We start from the raw sequence: 15,696 nt of genomic DNA, 5'->3' as shown, positions 1-15,696 counted from the left end.
CAAGGAAGTCATATATTGAATAATACTGTCCTTTATTTAAACAAGAGAATCAGTTATTGTATATTTCTGTACTTTCTTTAAACAAGGAAATCAGATATTGTAGAATCTCTCGTTTCCTTAAACAAGAGAATGAGATATTGAACAATTCTGACAGTTCTTCAAACAAGGAATTCAGATATTCAATAATTTTGAATCTTCGTTAAACAAGGAAGTTAGATAGTGAATGTTTCTTTACTTTCTTTAAACAAAAGAATCATATATCGAAAAATTCTATCCTTTCTTTAAACAAGAAAATCAGATATCGAATAATTCTATCTTTTCTATAAACAAGGGAATCATATATTGAAAAATTCTGTCCTTTCCTTAAACAAGAGAGTCAGGTATTGAATAATTAATTTCTTTAAGCAAAGAAGTCAGATATTGAATATTTCTGTCCTTTCTTTAAACACAAGAATCAGATATTAAATAATTCGGTCCTTTCTTTAAACAAGGGAATCAGATATTGTAGAATCTGTCGTTTCTTTAAACAAGAGAATGAGATATTGAATATTTCTGACCTTTCTTCTAAGATGGAATTCAGATATTCAATAATTCTGTCCGTTCTTCAAACCAGTAAGTCAGATATTCAATAATTCTGACTGTTCGTTAAGCAAGAAAGTTAGATAGTGAATGTTTCTTTACTCTCTTTAAACAAAAGAATCATATATTGATAAATTCTACCCTTTTTTAAACAAGGGAATCAGATATCGAATAATTCTGTCTTTTCTATCAACAAGGGAATCATATATTGAATAATTCTGTCCTTCCCTTAAACAAGAAAGTCAGGTATTGAATAATTAAGTTCTTTAAGCAAAGATGTCAGATAATGAATATTTTTGTCCGTTCTTCAAACAAGGAAGTCATATATTGAATAATTTTGTTCTTTCTTCAAACAAGGGAATCAGATATTGAATAATTCAGTGCTTTCTTAAAACAAGGGAATCAGATATTAAATAATTCCGTCCTTCATTGAAACAAGGGAATTGGTTATTAAATGTTTCTGCCATTTCTTTATGAAAGTAAGTCAGATATTGAATATTTCTCTCCTTTCTTGAAACAAGAGATTTAGATATTGTAGAATTCTCTCCTTTCTTTAAACAAGAAAAAAAGATATTCAATAATTCTCTCATTTCTTCAAACAAGAGATTTACATATTGTAGAATTCTCTCCTTTCTTTAAACAAGAAAAAAAGATATTCAATAATTCTGTCCGTCTTCCAAACAAGGAAGTCAGATATTCAATAATTATGGCCGTTCATCAAGCAAAAAAGTCAGATATTTAATAATTTTGACCGTTCTTTCAGCAAAAAAGTCAGATATTCAATGTTTCTGACCTTTCTTTTAAAAAGGGAATCAGGTATTGAAAGTTGCTGACCTTTCATAAAACAAAAGAATCAGATATTGAATAATTCTTTCCTCTCTATAAACAAGGGAATCAGATATTGATTAATTCTTCCCTCTCTTTAAACAAGGGAATAAGATATTGAATAATCTTGTCCGTTCTTCAAACAAGGAAGTCAGATATGGAATAATTCTGTCCTTTGAATAAACAAGGGAATCAGATATTGTATATTTCTGTCTTTACTTTATGTAAGGAAGTCAGATATTCAATAATTCTGACCGTTCGTTAAGCAAGAAAGTCAGATAGTGAATGTTTCTTTCCTTTCTTTAAAAAACAAATCATGTATTTAAAAATTATGTTCCTTCTTTAAACAAGGGAAACAGATACTGAATAATTGTCTCTTTTCTTTAAAAAATGGAATCAGATATTGAACAATTCTGACCGTTCTTCAAACAAGGAAGTCAGATATTCAATAATTCTGACTGTTCGTTAAGCAAGGAAGTTAGATAGTGAATGTTTCTTTACTTTCTTTAAACAAAAGAATCATATATTGAAAAATTCTATCCTTTCTGTAAACAAAAGAATCAGATATCGAATACTTCTGTCTTTTCCTTAAACAAGAAAGTCAGGTGTTGAATAATTAAGTTCTTAAAGCAAAGACGTCAGATATTCAATAATTCTGTCCGTTCTCCAAACAAGGAAGTCAGATATTGAATATTTCTTTCTTTTCTTGAAACAAGAAATTTAGATATTATAAAATTCTTTCTATTCTTCAAAGATGGTATTCAGATACTCAATAATTCTCTCCGTTCTTTAAACAAGAAAGTCAGGTATTGAATATTTTTGTCTTTCTTGAAACAAGACATTTAGATATTGTAGAATTCTTTCTATTATTTAAACAAGAAAAAGAGATATTGAATATTTGTGTCCATTCTTCAAACAAGGAAATAAGATATTGAATAATTCTGACTCTTCGTTAAACAACAAAGTTAGATAGTGAATGTTTCTTTACTTTCTTTAATCAAAAGAATCATATATCGAAAAATTCTATCCTTTCTTTAAACAAGAAAGTCAGATATTGAATATTTCTGTCCTTTCTTTAAACATGGGAATCAGATATTGAAAAATTCTATCCTTTTGTTAAACAAGGAAGTCAGTTATTAAATAATTCTGTCCTTTCTTTAAACAAGGAAATAAGGTATTATAGATTTCTGTTCTTTCTTTAAACTAGGGAATCAGATATTGAATAATTCTGTCCGTTCTTTAAACAAGGGAATCAGATATTGTAGAATCTATCGTTTCTTTCACCAAAAGAATGAGATATTGAATATTTCTTGCGTTTGTTTCAACTCTTGTTTGAACGCTTTCTTTAAACAAGGGGATCAGATATTGAATAATACTGTCCTTTATTTAAACAAAAGAATCAGATATTCTATATTTCTGTACTTTCTTTAAACAAGGGAATCAGATATTGAATAATTATGTCTTTTCTTTAAACAAGGGGATCAGATATTGAAAAATTCTGTCCTTTTGTTAAACAAGGAAGTCAGTTATTGAATAATTCTGAACGTTCTTTGAGCAAAGAACTCAGATATTGAATAATTCTGTCATTTCTTTAAACAAGGGAAACAGATATTGAACAATTCTGACCGTTTTTCGATCAAGGAAGTCAGATATTCAATAATTCTAACTGTTCGTTAAGCAAGGAAGTTAGATAGTGAATTTTCTCTACTTTTTTTAAACAAAAAAATCATATATTGAAAAATTCTATCCTTTCTTTAAACAAAAGAATCAGATATCGAATACTTCTGTCTTTTCTAAAAACAAGGGAATCATATACTGAATAATTCTGTCCTTTCCTTAAACAAGAAAGTCAGATATTGAATAATTCTGTCCTTTCTTTAAACAAGGGAATCAGATATTGAATATTTCTAAACGTTCTTTAAACAAGAAAATCAGATATTGAATATTTTTGTCCGTTCTTCAAACAAGGAAGTCATATATTGAATAATACTGTCCTTTATTTAAACAAGAGAATCAGTTATTGTATATTTCTGTACTTTCTTTAAACAAGGAAATCAGATATTGTAGAATCTCTCGTTTCCTTAAACAAGAGAATGAGATATTGAATATTTCTGACCTTGCTTCTAAGGAGGAATTCAGATATTCAATAATTCTGTCCGTTCTTTAAACAAGGGAATCAGATGTTGAATGTTTTTTTCTTTTTCTCAAACAAGGAAGTCAGATATTAAATAATTCTATCTGTTGTTTAAGAAAGGAAGTGAGATGTTGAATGTTTATCTCGATTCTTTAAACAAGAGAATGAGATATTGAGTATTTCTTGCGTTTGTTTGAACTCTTGTTTGAACGCTTTCTTTAAACAAGGGAATCAGATATTGAATAATACTGTCCTTTATTTAAACAAGAGAATCAGATATTGTATATTTCTGTACTTTCTTTAAACAAGGAAATCAGATTTGGTATTTGTTAAATAAGGAAGTCAGTTATTGAATAATTCTGAACGTTCTTTAAGCCAAGAAGTCAGATATTGAATAATTCTGTCCTTTCTTCAAACAAGGGAAACAGATACTGAATAATTCTCTCTTTTCTAACAAGGGAATCAGATATTGAATAATACTGTCCTTTATTTAAACAAGAGAATCAGATATTGTATATTTCTGTACTTTCTTTAAACAAGGAAATCAGATTTGGTATAATTATGTCTTTTCTTTAAGCCAAGAAGTCAGATATTGAATAATTCTGTCCTTTCTTTAAACAAGGGAATCAGATGTTGAATGTTTTTTCTTTTCCTGAAACAAGGGAATCAGATTCCGAACAATTCTGACAGTTCTTCAAACAAGGAATTCAGATATTCAATAATTCTGACTCCTCGTTAAACAAGGAAGTTAGATAGTGAATGTTTCTTTACTTTCTTTAAACAAAAGAATCATATATCGAAAAATTCTATCCTTTCTTTAAACAAGAAAATCAGATATCGAATAATTCTGTCTTTTCTATAAACAAGGGAATCATATATTGAATAATTCTGTCCTTTCCTTAAACAAGAAAGTCGGGTATTGAATAATTAAGTTCTTTAAGCAAAGAAGTCATATATTGAATAATACTGTCCTTTATTTAAACAATAGAATCAGTTATTGTATATTTCTGTACTTTCTTTAAACAAGGAAATCAGATATTGTAGAATCTCTCGTTTCCTTAAACAAGAGAATGAGATATTGAATATTTCTGACCTTTCTTCTAAGGAGGAATTCAGATATTCAATAATTCTGTCCGTTCTTTAAACAAGGGAATCAGATGTTGAATGTTTTTTTCTTTTTCTCAAACAAGGAAGTCAGATATTAAATAATTCTATCTGTTGTTTAAGAAAGGAAGTGAGATGTTGAATGTTTATCTCGATTCTTTAAACAAGAGAATGATATATTGAGTATTTCTTGCGTTTGTTTGAACTCTTGTTTAAACGCTTTCTTTAAACAAGGGAATCAGATATTGAATAATACTGTTCTTTATTGAAACAAGAGAATCAGATATTGTATATTTCTGTACTTTCTTTAAACAAGGGAATCAGATATTGAATAATACTGTCCTTTATTTAAACAAGAGAATCAGATATTGTATATTTCTGTACTTTCTTTAAACAAGGAAATCGGATTTGGTATTTGTTAAATAAGGAAGTCAGTTATTGAATAATTCTGAACGTTCTTTAAGCCAAGAAGTCAGATATTGAATAATTCTGTCCTTTCTTCAAACAAGGGAAACAGATACTGAATATTTCTCTCTTTTCTAACAAGGGAATCAGATATTGAATAATACTGTCCTTTATTTAAACAAGAGAATCAGATATCGAATAATTCTGTCTTTTCTATCAACAAGGGAATCATATATTGAATAATTCTGTCCTTCCCTTAAACAAGAAAGACAGGTATTGAATAATTAAGTTCTTTAAGCAAAGAAGTCATTTATTGAATAATTCTGAACGTTCTTTGAGCAAAGAAGTCAGATATTGAATTATTCTGTCATTTCTTTAAACAAGGGAAATAGATACTGAATATTTCTCTCTTTTCTAACAAGGGAATCAGATATTGAATAATACTGTCCTTTATTTAAACAAGAGAATCAGATATCGAATAATTCTGTCTTTTCTATCAACAAGGGAATCATATATTGAATAATTCTGTCTTTCCCTTAAACAAGAAAGACTGGTATTGAATAATTAAGTTCTTTAAGCAAAGAAGTCATTTATTGAACAATTCTGACCGTTCTTCAAACAAAAAAGTCAGATATTCAATAATTCTGACTGTTCGTTAAGCAAAGAAATTAGATAGTGAATGTTTCTTTACTCTCTTTAAACAAAAGAATCATATATTGAAAAATTCTATCCTTTCTTTAAACAAGGGAATCAGATATCGAATAATTCTGTCCTTTCCTTAAACAAGAAAGTCAGATATTGAATAATTCTGTCCTTTCTTTAAACAAGGGAATCAGATATTGAATATTTCTAAACGTTCTTTAAACAAGAAAATCAGATATTAAAAATTTTAGTCCGTTCTTCAAACAAGGAAGTCATATATTGAATAATTTTGTCCTTTCTTCAAACAAGGGAATCAGATATTGAATAATTTTGTGCTTTCTTAAAACAAGGGAATCAGATATTGAATAATTCGGTTATCCATTTAAACAAATGAATTAGTTATTAAATGTTTCTGTCCTTTCTTTATGAAAGGAAGTCAGATATTGAATATTTCTCTCCTTTCTTAAAACAAGAGATTTACATATTGTAGAATATTCTCCTTTCTTTAAACAAGAAAAAAAGATATTAAATAATTCTGTCCGTTCTTTAAACAAGGAAGTCACATATTTAATAATTTTGACCGTTCTTTAAGCAAGGAAGTCAGATATTCAATGTTTCTGACCTTTTTTTAAACAACGAAATCAGATATTGAATGTTGCTGACCTTTCATAAAACAAAAGAATCAGATATTGCATAATTTTATCCGTTCTGTAAGCGAGAAAGTCAAATATTGAATATTTCTTTCCTCTCTATAAACAAAGGAATCAGATATTGAATAATTCTTCCCTCTCTTTAAACAAGGGAATAACATATTGAATATTCTTGCCCGTTCTTCAAACAAGGAAGTCGGATATTGAATATTTTTGTCTTTTTTTGAAAGAAGAGATTTAGATATTATAGAATCCTTTCTATCTTCAAAAATGGGATTCAGATACTCAATAATTTTCACCGTTCTTTAAACAAGAAAGTCAAATATTGAATATTTGTGTCCGTTCTTCAAGCAAGGAAATCAGATATTGAATAATTCTGATTTTTCTTCAACAAAGGAATCAGATATTGAATGTTTCCGTTCTTTCTTTAAACAAGGGAATCAGATATTGAATAATTTTGCCCATTCTTCAAAGATGGGATTCAGATATTCAATAATTCTGTCCTTTCTTTAAACAATAAAGTCATATATTGAATATTTTTGTCCTTTCTTGAAACAAGAGATTTAGATATTGTAGAATTCTCTCTATTCTTTAAACAGGAAAAACAGATATTCAATAATTATGACCGTTCCTTAAACAAAAAAGTCAGATATTGAATAATTCTCTCCTTTCTTTAATCAAGGGAATAAGATATTGTAGATTTCTTTTTTCTTTAAACTAGGGAATCAGATATTGAATAATTCTGTCCTTTCTTTAAACAAGGGAATCAGATATTGTAGAATCTGTCGTTTTTTTAACCAAAAGAATGAGATATTGAATATTTCTGACCTTTCTTCTGAGATGGAATTTAGATATTCAATAATTCTGTCCGTTCTTCAAACAAGGAAGTCATATATTCAATAATTCTGACTGCTCGTTAAGCAAGAAAGTTAGATAGTGAATGTTTCTTTACTCTCTTTAAACAAAAGAATCAAATATTGAAAAATTCTATCCTTTCTTTAAACAAGAAAATCAGATATCGAATAATTCTGTCTTTTCTATGAACAAGAGAATCATATATTGAATAATTCTGTCCTTCCCTTAAAAAAGAAAGTCAGGTATTGAATAATTAAGTTCTTTAAGCAAATAAGTCAGATATTGAATAATTCTGTCCTTTCTTTAAACAAGGGAATCAGATATTAAATATTTATAAACGTTTTTTTAAACAAGAAAATCAGATATTGAATATTTTTGTACGTTTTTCAAAAGGAAGTCATATATTGAATAATTTTGTCCTTTTTTCAAACAAGGAAATCAGATATTGAATAATTCCGTCCTTTATTTAAACAAGGGAATTAATTATTAAATGTTTCTGTCCTTTCTTTATGAAAGTAAGTCAGATATAGAATATTTCTCTCCTTTCTTGAAACAAGAGATTTAGATATTGTAGAATTCTCTCCTTTATTTAAACAAGAAAAAAAGATATTCAATAATTCTCTCCTTTCTTCAAACAAGAGATTTACATATTGTAGAATTCTCTCCTTTCTTTAAACAAGAAAAAAAGATATTCAATAATTCTGTCCGTCTTCCAAACAAGGAAGTCAGATATTCAATAATTATAGCCGTTCTTCAAGCCAAAAAGTAAGTTATTTAATAATTTTGACCGTTCTTTGAGCAAGGAAGTCGGATATTCATTGTTTCTGACCTTTCTTTAAACAAGGGAATCAGATATTGAAAATTGCTGACCTTTCATAAAACAAAAGAATCAGATATTGAATAATTCTATCCTTTCTGTAAGCGAGAAAGTCAGATATTGAATATTTCTTTCCTCTCTATAAACAAGGGAATCAGATATTGAATAATACTTTCCTCTCTTTAAACAAGGGAATAAGATATTGAATAATCTTGTCCGTTCTTCAAACAAGGAAGTCAGATATGGAATAGTTCCGTCCTTTGTTTAAACAAGGGAATCAGATACTGAATAATTCTGTCCTTTGAATAAACAAGGGAATCAGATATTGTATATTTCTGTCTTTACTTTATGTAAGGAAGTCAGATATTCAATAATTCTGACCGTTCGTTAAGCAAGAAAGTCAGATAGTGAATGTTTCTTTACTTTCTTTAAAAAAACAAATCATATATTGAAAAATTATGTCCCTTCTCTAAAAAAGGAATCAGATATTGAATAATTCTATTTTTTCGTGAAGCAAAAAATTCAGTTTTGAATAATTCTGACATTTTTTTAAACAAGGTAATAAAATATTGAAAAATTATTTCCTTTCAGTAAAGAAGGATATCAAATATTGAATAATTCTGTACTTTATTAAAACACGTGATTCAGATATTGAATAATTATCACCATTCTTTAAACTAGGGAATCAGATATTGAATAATTCTGTCCTTTCTTTAAACAAGGGAATCAGATATTGTAAAATCTGTCGTTTCTTTATACAAGAGAATGAGATATTGAATATTTCTGACCTTTCTTCTAAGATGGTATTCAGATATTCAATAATTCTGTCCGTTCTTTAGACAAGGGTATCAGATGTTGAATGTTTTTTCTTTTCATCAAACAAGGAAGTCAAATATTGAATGTTTCTGTCTTTACTTTATGTAAAAAAGTCAGATATTTAATAATTCTGACCATTCGTTAAGCAAGAAAGTCAGATAGTGAATGTTCCTTTCCTTTCTTTAGACAAATAAATCATATATTCAAATATTATGTACCATAATTAGGTATTATAAAAAAGGAATCAGATATTGAATAATTCTATTTTTTCGTGAAACAAAAAAATCAGATTTTGAATAATTCTGTCATTTTTTTAAAGAAGGTAATGAAATATTGAAGAATTCTTTCCTTTCGTTAAAGAAGGATATCAGATATTGAATAATTCTGTACTTTATTAAAACAAAAGATTCAGATATTGAATAATTATCTCCTTTTTCTAAACAAGCGATTCAGATATTGAAAAATTCTCTTCTTTGTTTAAACAAGGGAATCAGATATTGAATAATTCTGTCGTTTGTTTAAACAATGGAAACAGATATTGAATAATTCTGAACTTTCTTTAAACAAGGGAATTAGATATGGATTGTTTCTGTTCTTTCTTTAACAAGGGAATCAGATATTCCATAATTTTGCCCATTCTTCAAAGATGGGATCCAGATATTCAATAATTCTGACAGTTCCTTAAACAAAGAAGTCAGATATTGAATAATACTATCCTTTTTTTAAACAAGGGAATCAGATATTTTTAGATTTTTGTCCTTTCTTTAAACTAGGGAATCAGATATTGTAAAATCTGTCGTTTCTTTAAACAAGAGAATGAGATATTGAATAATTCTGTCCTTTCTTTAAACAAGAGATATAGATATTCTAGAATTATCTCTTTTTATTTAAAAAAGAAAAAAGATATTCAATAATTATGTCCGTTCTTCAAGCAACGAAGTCAGATATTTAATAATTCTAACAGTTCTTCAAACAATAAAGTCAAATATACAATAATTCTGAAAGTTTTTTAAACAAGGAAGTCAGATATTCAATGTTTCTGACCTTTCTTTAAACAAAAGAATCAGATATTGAATAATTCTGTCCTTTCTTCAAAAAAGTGAATCAGATATTGAATATTTCTATCTTTTCTTTAAACAAGAAAATCAGGTATTGAATATTTTGATCCTTCTTCAAACAAGGAAATCAGATATTTAATAATTCTATCCGATCTTTAAGCAAGGAAGTGAGACATTGAATATTACTGACCTTTGTTTGAACAAGGGAATCAGATATTGTGTATTTCTACCCTTTCTTTAAACAAGGGAATCAGATATTGAATAATTGTGTCCTTTCTTTAAACAAGGAAATCAGATATTGAATAATTTTGTCCTTTCTTTAAACTTGGAAATCAGATATTAATTAATTCTGCCCTTTCTTTAAACAAGGGAATCAGATATTGAATAATTTTGTCCATTCTTCAAAGATGGGATTCAGATATTCAATAATTCTTTCTTTTCTTTAAACAATAAAGTCATATATTGTAAAATCTGTCGTTTCTTTAAACAAGAGAATGAGATATTGAATATTTCTGACCTTTGTTCAAAGATGGAATTCAGATATTCAATGATTCTCTCCGTTCTTTAAACATGGGAATCAGATGTCGAATGTTTTTCCGTTCTTCAAACAGGGAAGTCAGATATTTTTAATTGCGTACGTTGTTTAAGCAAGGAAATAAGATGTTCAATATTTCTCTCAATTTTTTGAACAACAGAATGAGATTTAGAATATTTCATGCGTTTGTTTGAACAAGAAAATCAGACATTGTATATTTTTACGCTTTCTTTAAACAAGGGAATCAAATATTGAATAATTTTGCCCGTTTTCAAACAAAAAAGTGAGATATTTAATTATTCTAACAGTTCCTCAAACATGAAAGTCAAATATTCAATAATTCTGACCGTTCTTTAAACAAGGAAGTCAGATATTTAATAATTCTGACCGTTCTTTAAAGAAGGAATTCAGATATTCAGTAATTCTGATCGTTCGTTAAGCAGGGAAGTCAGGTGGTGAATGTTTCTTTACTTTCTTTAAAGAAAAGAACCAAATATTGAATAAATATTCCTTTCTTTAAACAAGGAATTTAGAGTTTGAATAATTCTCTCTTTTCTATAAAAAAGGTAATCAGATATTGTAGGCCCGGCATGGCCAAGCGTGTTAAGTTGTAATGCTTTTGTCGTTTCTTTAAACAAGGGAATAAGATATTGAATATTTCTATACTTTCTTTAAACAAGGGAATCAGATATTCTATATTTCTCTACTTTGTTTAAACAAGGAAATCAGATATTGTATATTTCTGTCCTTTCTTTCAGCAAGGGATTTTGATATTGTAGAATACTGTCCTTTCTTGAAAAAAGGGTATCAAATATTAATTATTCCTGGGTTTTTTTTAAACAAGGGAACCAGATATTGAATATTTTTGTCCTTTCGTCAAACAAGAAAGTCAGATATTGGATAATTTTGTCCGTTCATTAAGCCAGGAAGTCAGATAGTAAATGTTTCTCTCCTTTCATTAAACAAGGGATATACATATCGAAAAATTCTGTCCTTTCTTTAAACAAGAAAATCAGATATTCAAAAATTCTGTCCATTCTTAGAGAAGGGAATCAGATATTTAAATATTCTGTCCTTTCTTTAAGAAAGAAAATCAGATAATGGATAATTATGTCCGTTCTTTAAGCAAGAAATTGAGATAATGGATAATTATCACTTTTCTTAAGCAAAAAAGTCAGATAATGGATAATTATGTCCGTTCATTAAACAAGGAAATCAGATATTGAATAATTCTATCCGTTCTTTAGGCAAATAGGTCAAATATTAAATAATTATATCCGTTTTAAAGCTAAGATGTCACATATTGAATGTTTCTCTCCATTCCGTAAACAAGGATATCAGATATTGAAAAATTATGTCCATTCCTTAAACAAAGGAATCAGATATTTAATAATTTTGTTTTTTCTTTAAACAACGGAATCATATCTTGAATAATTCTGTCCATTCTTTAAGCAAGGATTTCAGATATTGAAAATTCTGTCCTTTCTTTAAGGAAGAAAGTCAGATAATGGATAATTCTGTCCGTTCTTTAAGCAAGAAAGTCAGATAATGGATAATTATGTCCTTTCATTAAACAAGGAAATGAGATATTGAATAATTCTGTCCGTTTCTTCAAAGAAAGAAGTCATGTATTCAATAATTCTGTCCGTTCATTAAACAAGGAAATGAGATATTGAATAATTCTGTCCGTTTCTTCAAAGAAAGAAGTCAGGTATTCAATAATTCTGTCCTTTCATTAAACAAAAAAATCAGATATTGATTAATTCTGTCCGTTCTTTAAGCAAGCAAGAAAGATTTTTGATAAATCTGTCGTTTCTTTAAACAAAAAATCATATATTGAATAATTCTGCTCATTATTCAAAGAAATAACTCAGATAGTGAATAATTCTGTCCTTTCTTTAAACAAGGGAATCAAATAATGAATATTTCTGTCATTTCTTTAAACAAAGAAATCAAATATTGAATATTTCAGTCCTTTTTTAAACAAGGGAATCAGGTATTGAATAATTCTCTCCTTTCTTTAAATAAGTGAATCAGATATTGAATAATTTTGTCCTTTCTTCACACAAAGATGTCAGATATTGAATAATTCTGTCTGTTCTCTAAGCAAGAAAGTCAGATATTGAGTAATTCTCTCGTTTCTTTAAACAAGGGAATCAAATATTGAAAAATTGTCCTTTCTTTAAGAAAGAAAATCAGATATTGAAATATTCTGTCCTTTCTTTAAGAGAGAAAATCAGATATTGAAAAATTATGTCCTTTCTTTAAACAAGATATTCAGATAATGGATAATTATCACTTTCGTTAACCAAGAAAGTCAGATAATGTATAATTATGTCCGTTCTTTAAAAAAAACAAATCAAATATTGAAAAATTCTGCCAGTTCTTCAACCATGGAAATCAGATATTGAATAATTTTGTCCGTTCTTTAAGCAAATAGGTCAGATATTGAATATTTTTGTCGTTTCTTCAAACACGGAAGTCAGACATTGAAAAATTCTGTTCTTTCTTTAAACAAGGGAACCAGATATTCATAAATTCTGTCCTTTCTTTGAACAAGAAAATCGGATATTGAAATATTCTGTCCTTTCTTTAAGCAAGAGATTTTGATATTGTAAAATTCTGTCCTTTCTTGAAAAAAGGGTATCAAATATTGATTATTCCTGTTTTTCTTTAAAACAAGGGAACCAGGTATTGAATATTTTTGTCATTTCTTCAAACAAGGAAATCAGATATTGAATAATTTTGTCCGTTCATCACGTCAGGAAGTCAGATATTAATTGTTTATGTCCTTTCGTTAAACAAGGGAATTACATATAGAATAATTCTGTCCTTTCGTTACACAAGGGAATTACATATAGAATAATTCTGTCCTTTCCTTAAACAAGGGAACCAGATATTGAATATTTTTCTCCTTTCTTCAAACACGGAAGTCAGATATAGAATAATTCTGTCCTTTCTTTAAACAAGGAAACCAGATATTTAAAAATTCTGTCCGTTCATTAAACAAGAAAATCAAATATTGAAAAATTCTGTCCTTCTTAGAGAAGGGAATCAGATATTGAAATATTCTGTCCTTCCTTTAAGAAAAAATCAGATGATGGATAATTATGTTCGTTCTTTAAGCAAGAAATTCAGATAATGGATAATTATCACTTTCCTTAAGCAAGAAAGTCAAATAATGGATAATTATGTCCGTTTTGAAGCAAAGATGTCAAATATTGGATGTTTCTGTCCATTCTGTAAACAAGTGAATCAGATATTGAATAGTTCTGTCCTTTCTTCACAAAAAGATGTTAGATATTGAATAATTCTTTCTGTTCTCTAAGCAAGGAAGTCAGACATTGAGTAAATCCGTCGTGTCTTTAAACAAAGGAATCAAATTTTTAAACAATTCTGTCCTTTCTTTACACAAGGGAATCAGATATTGAAATATTCTGTCCTTTCTTTAAGAAAGAAAATCAGATATTGAAAAATTCTGTCCTTTCTTTAAACAAGATATTCAGATAATGGATAATTATGTCCGTTCATTAAACAAGGGAATTACATATAGAATAATTCTGTCCTTTCGTTAACCAAAGTATCCAGATATTGAAAAAATTCTGTCCTTTCTTTAAGAAAGAGGGGCCTGGCATGGCCTAGCGCGTTAAGGCGTGCGCTTCGTAATCTGAGGGTCGCGGGTTCGCGCCCGAGTCGCGGCAAAAATGCTCGCCCTCCCAGCCGTGGGGGCGTTATAATGTGACGGTCAATCCCACTTTTCGTTGGTAAAAGAGTAGCCCAAGAGTTGGCGGTGGGTGGTGATGACTACCTGCCTTCCCTCTAGTCTTACACTGCTAAATTAAGGACGGCTAGCACAGATAGCCCTCGAGTAGCATTGTGCGAAATTCCAAAACAAAAACAAACAAATCTTTAAGAAAGAAAATCAGATAATGGATAATTATGTCCGTACTTTAAGCAAGAAATTCAGATAATCGATAGTTATCACTTTCTTTAAGCAAGGAAGCCAGATATTGAATAATTCTTTCCGTCCTTCAAACAAGGGAATCAGGTATTGAATAATTCTGTCCGTTCTTCAAACAAGGAAGTCACGTATTGAATAATTCTGTCCGTTCTTTAAGCAAGGAAGTCACATATTGAATAATTCTGTCCGTTCGTTAACCAAGGAAGTCAGATATTGAATAATTCTGTCCGTTTTTCAAACAAGGAAGTAAGGTATTGAATGTTTCTGTCCATTCTTATAACAAGGAAATCGGATATAGAATAATTCTGTCCATTTTTAAGCAAGGAAATCAGATATTCAATGTTTATCTCCGTTCTTTAATCAAGGGAATCAGATATTCATTGTTTCTTTCCGTTCTTTTAGCAAGTGAATCAGATGTTCAATGTTTTGTCCGTTCTGTAAACAAGGGAATCAGATATTGAATGTTTCTGTGCGTTCTTTAAACATGATAATCTAGTCATGAAAATTTCTGTCTTTAGTTTAAATAAGTTTGAGTCTGTATTTAACCCTTAATTCTTGCAAGTTGTGTTTTTTGCCCCCTCTCTGTTAATACGTGTAACATTTTCATAAATTTAGTTACGACAATGGACAAAATGTTCATAATTTCTTTCAACACATGTTAATTTAAGTAATAAAATCAAAACTAAGTAAATAAAAATGGCATTTACTTGAATAGAATATGTGCTTACATAATGTCAGGGTGGTATTACACGTATTATTTAGTCAAGAACATCTTATATCACATAAAAAGAAAGAAATAACGAGTTATCTTTCGGCACGAACAAAAATACGAATACCCCTTTATATTGTCAGGGTGTTCTTGTTTCACCTTTCACATCCAATATCGATGTAGATTATAGGTGTAAATGTGAGAAACAATGGGTGTGAAATTTATGCCACGCGTTAAACTTATCAGTTAGTTAAGCCTTACTTGTTGTTATATATACCAGTCAGTGAGGTAAGCTTTGCCTGTTACTAAATGTATCTGCCAGTGAACTGAGCCAAGCTTTACCTGTTTCCAGTTATAAGCCAGTAAACTAAGCCTTATCTGTTGCTAAACATAACACTCAGTGCACTAAGCCTCACCTGTTGCTAAATAAAACTATCAGTCCTCTAGGCCTTACCTGTAAGTATTTTCCGTCAATTTCCTAAAGGGCGTCGATCCAGTCATCCAACCTCCAACACTTAATAACACTTTTAACTTCTTGTTCTTCTGTTTCAGGGCCACTACTTGGTCATAAAATTCCATACCTGAGTCATCTGTTGTAGTTATCAT

At 28.9% G+C, this 15,696-nt stretch overlaps 1 pseudogene; it reads right to left on the bottom strand.

The window, feature by feature from the left end:
- Positions 1-15,696, bottom strand: part of LOC143245553 (chitinase-3-like protein 1 pseudogene) — a 72,421-nt pseudogene extending 56,725 nt beyond the window's left edge.

The sequence above is a fragment of the Tachypleus tridentatus genome, chromosome 2 (assembly GCF_004210375.1).
Source record: "Tachypleus tridentatus isolate NWPU-2018 chromosome 2, ASM421037v1, whole genome shotgun sequence".
Lineage (NCBI taxonomy): Eukaryota > Metazoa > Arthropoda > Merostomata > Xiphosura > Limulidae > Tachypleus > Tachypleus tridentatus.
The sequence above is the reverse complement of the archived record's forward strand: the minus strand, read 5'-3'. Positions and strand labels throughout refer to the sequence as shown.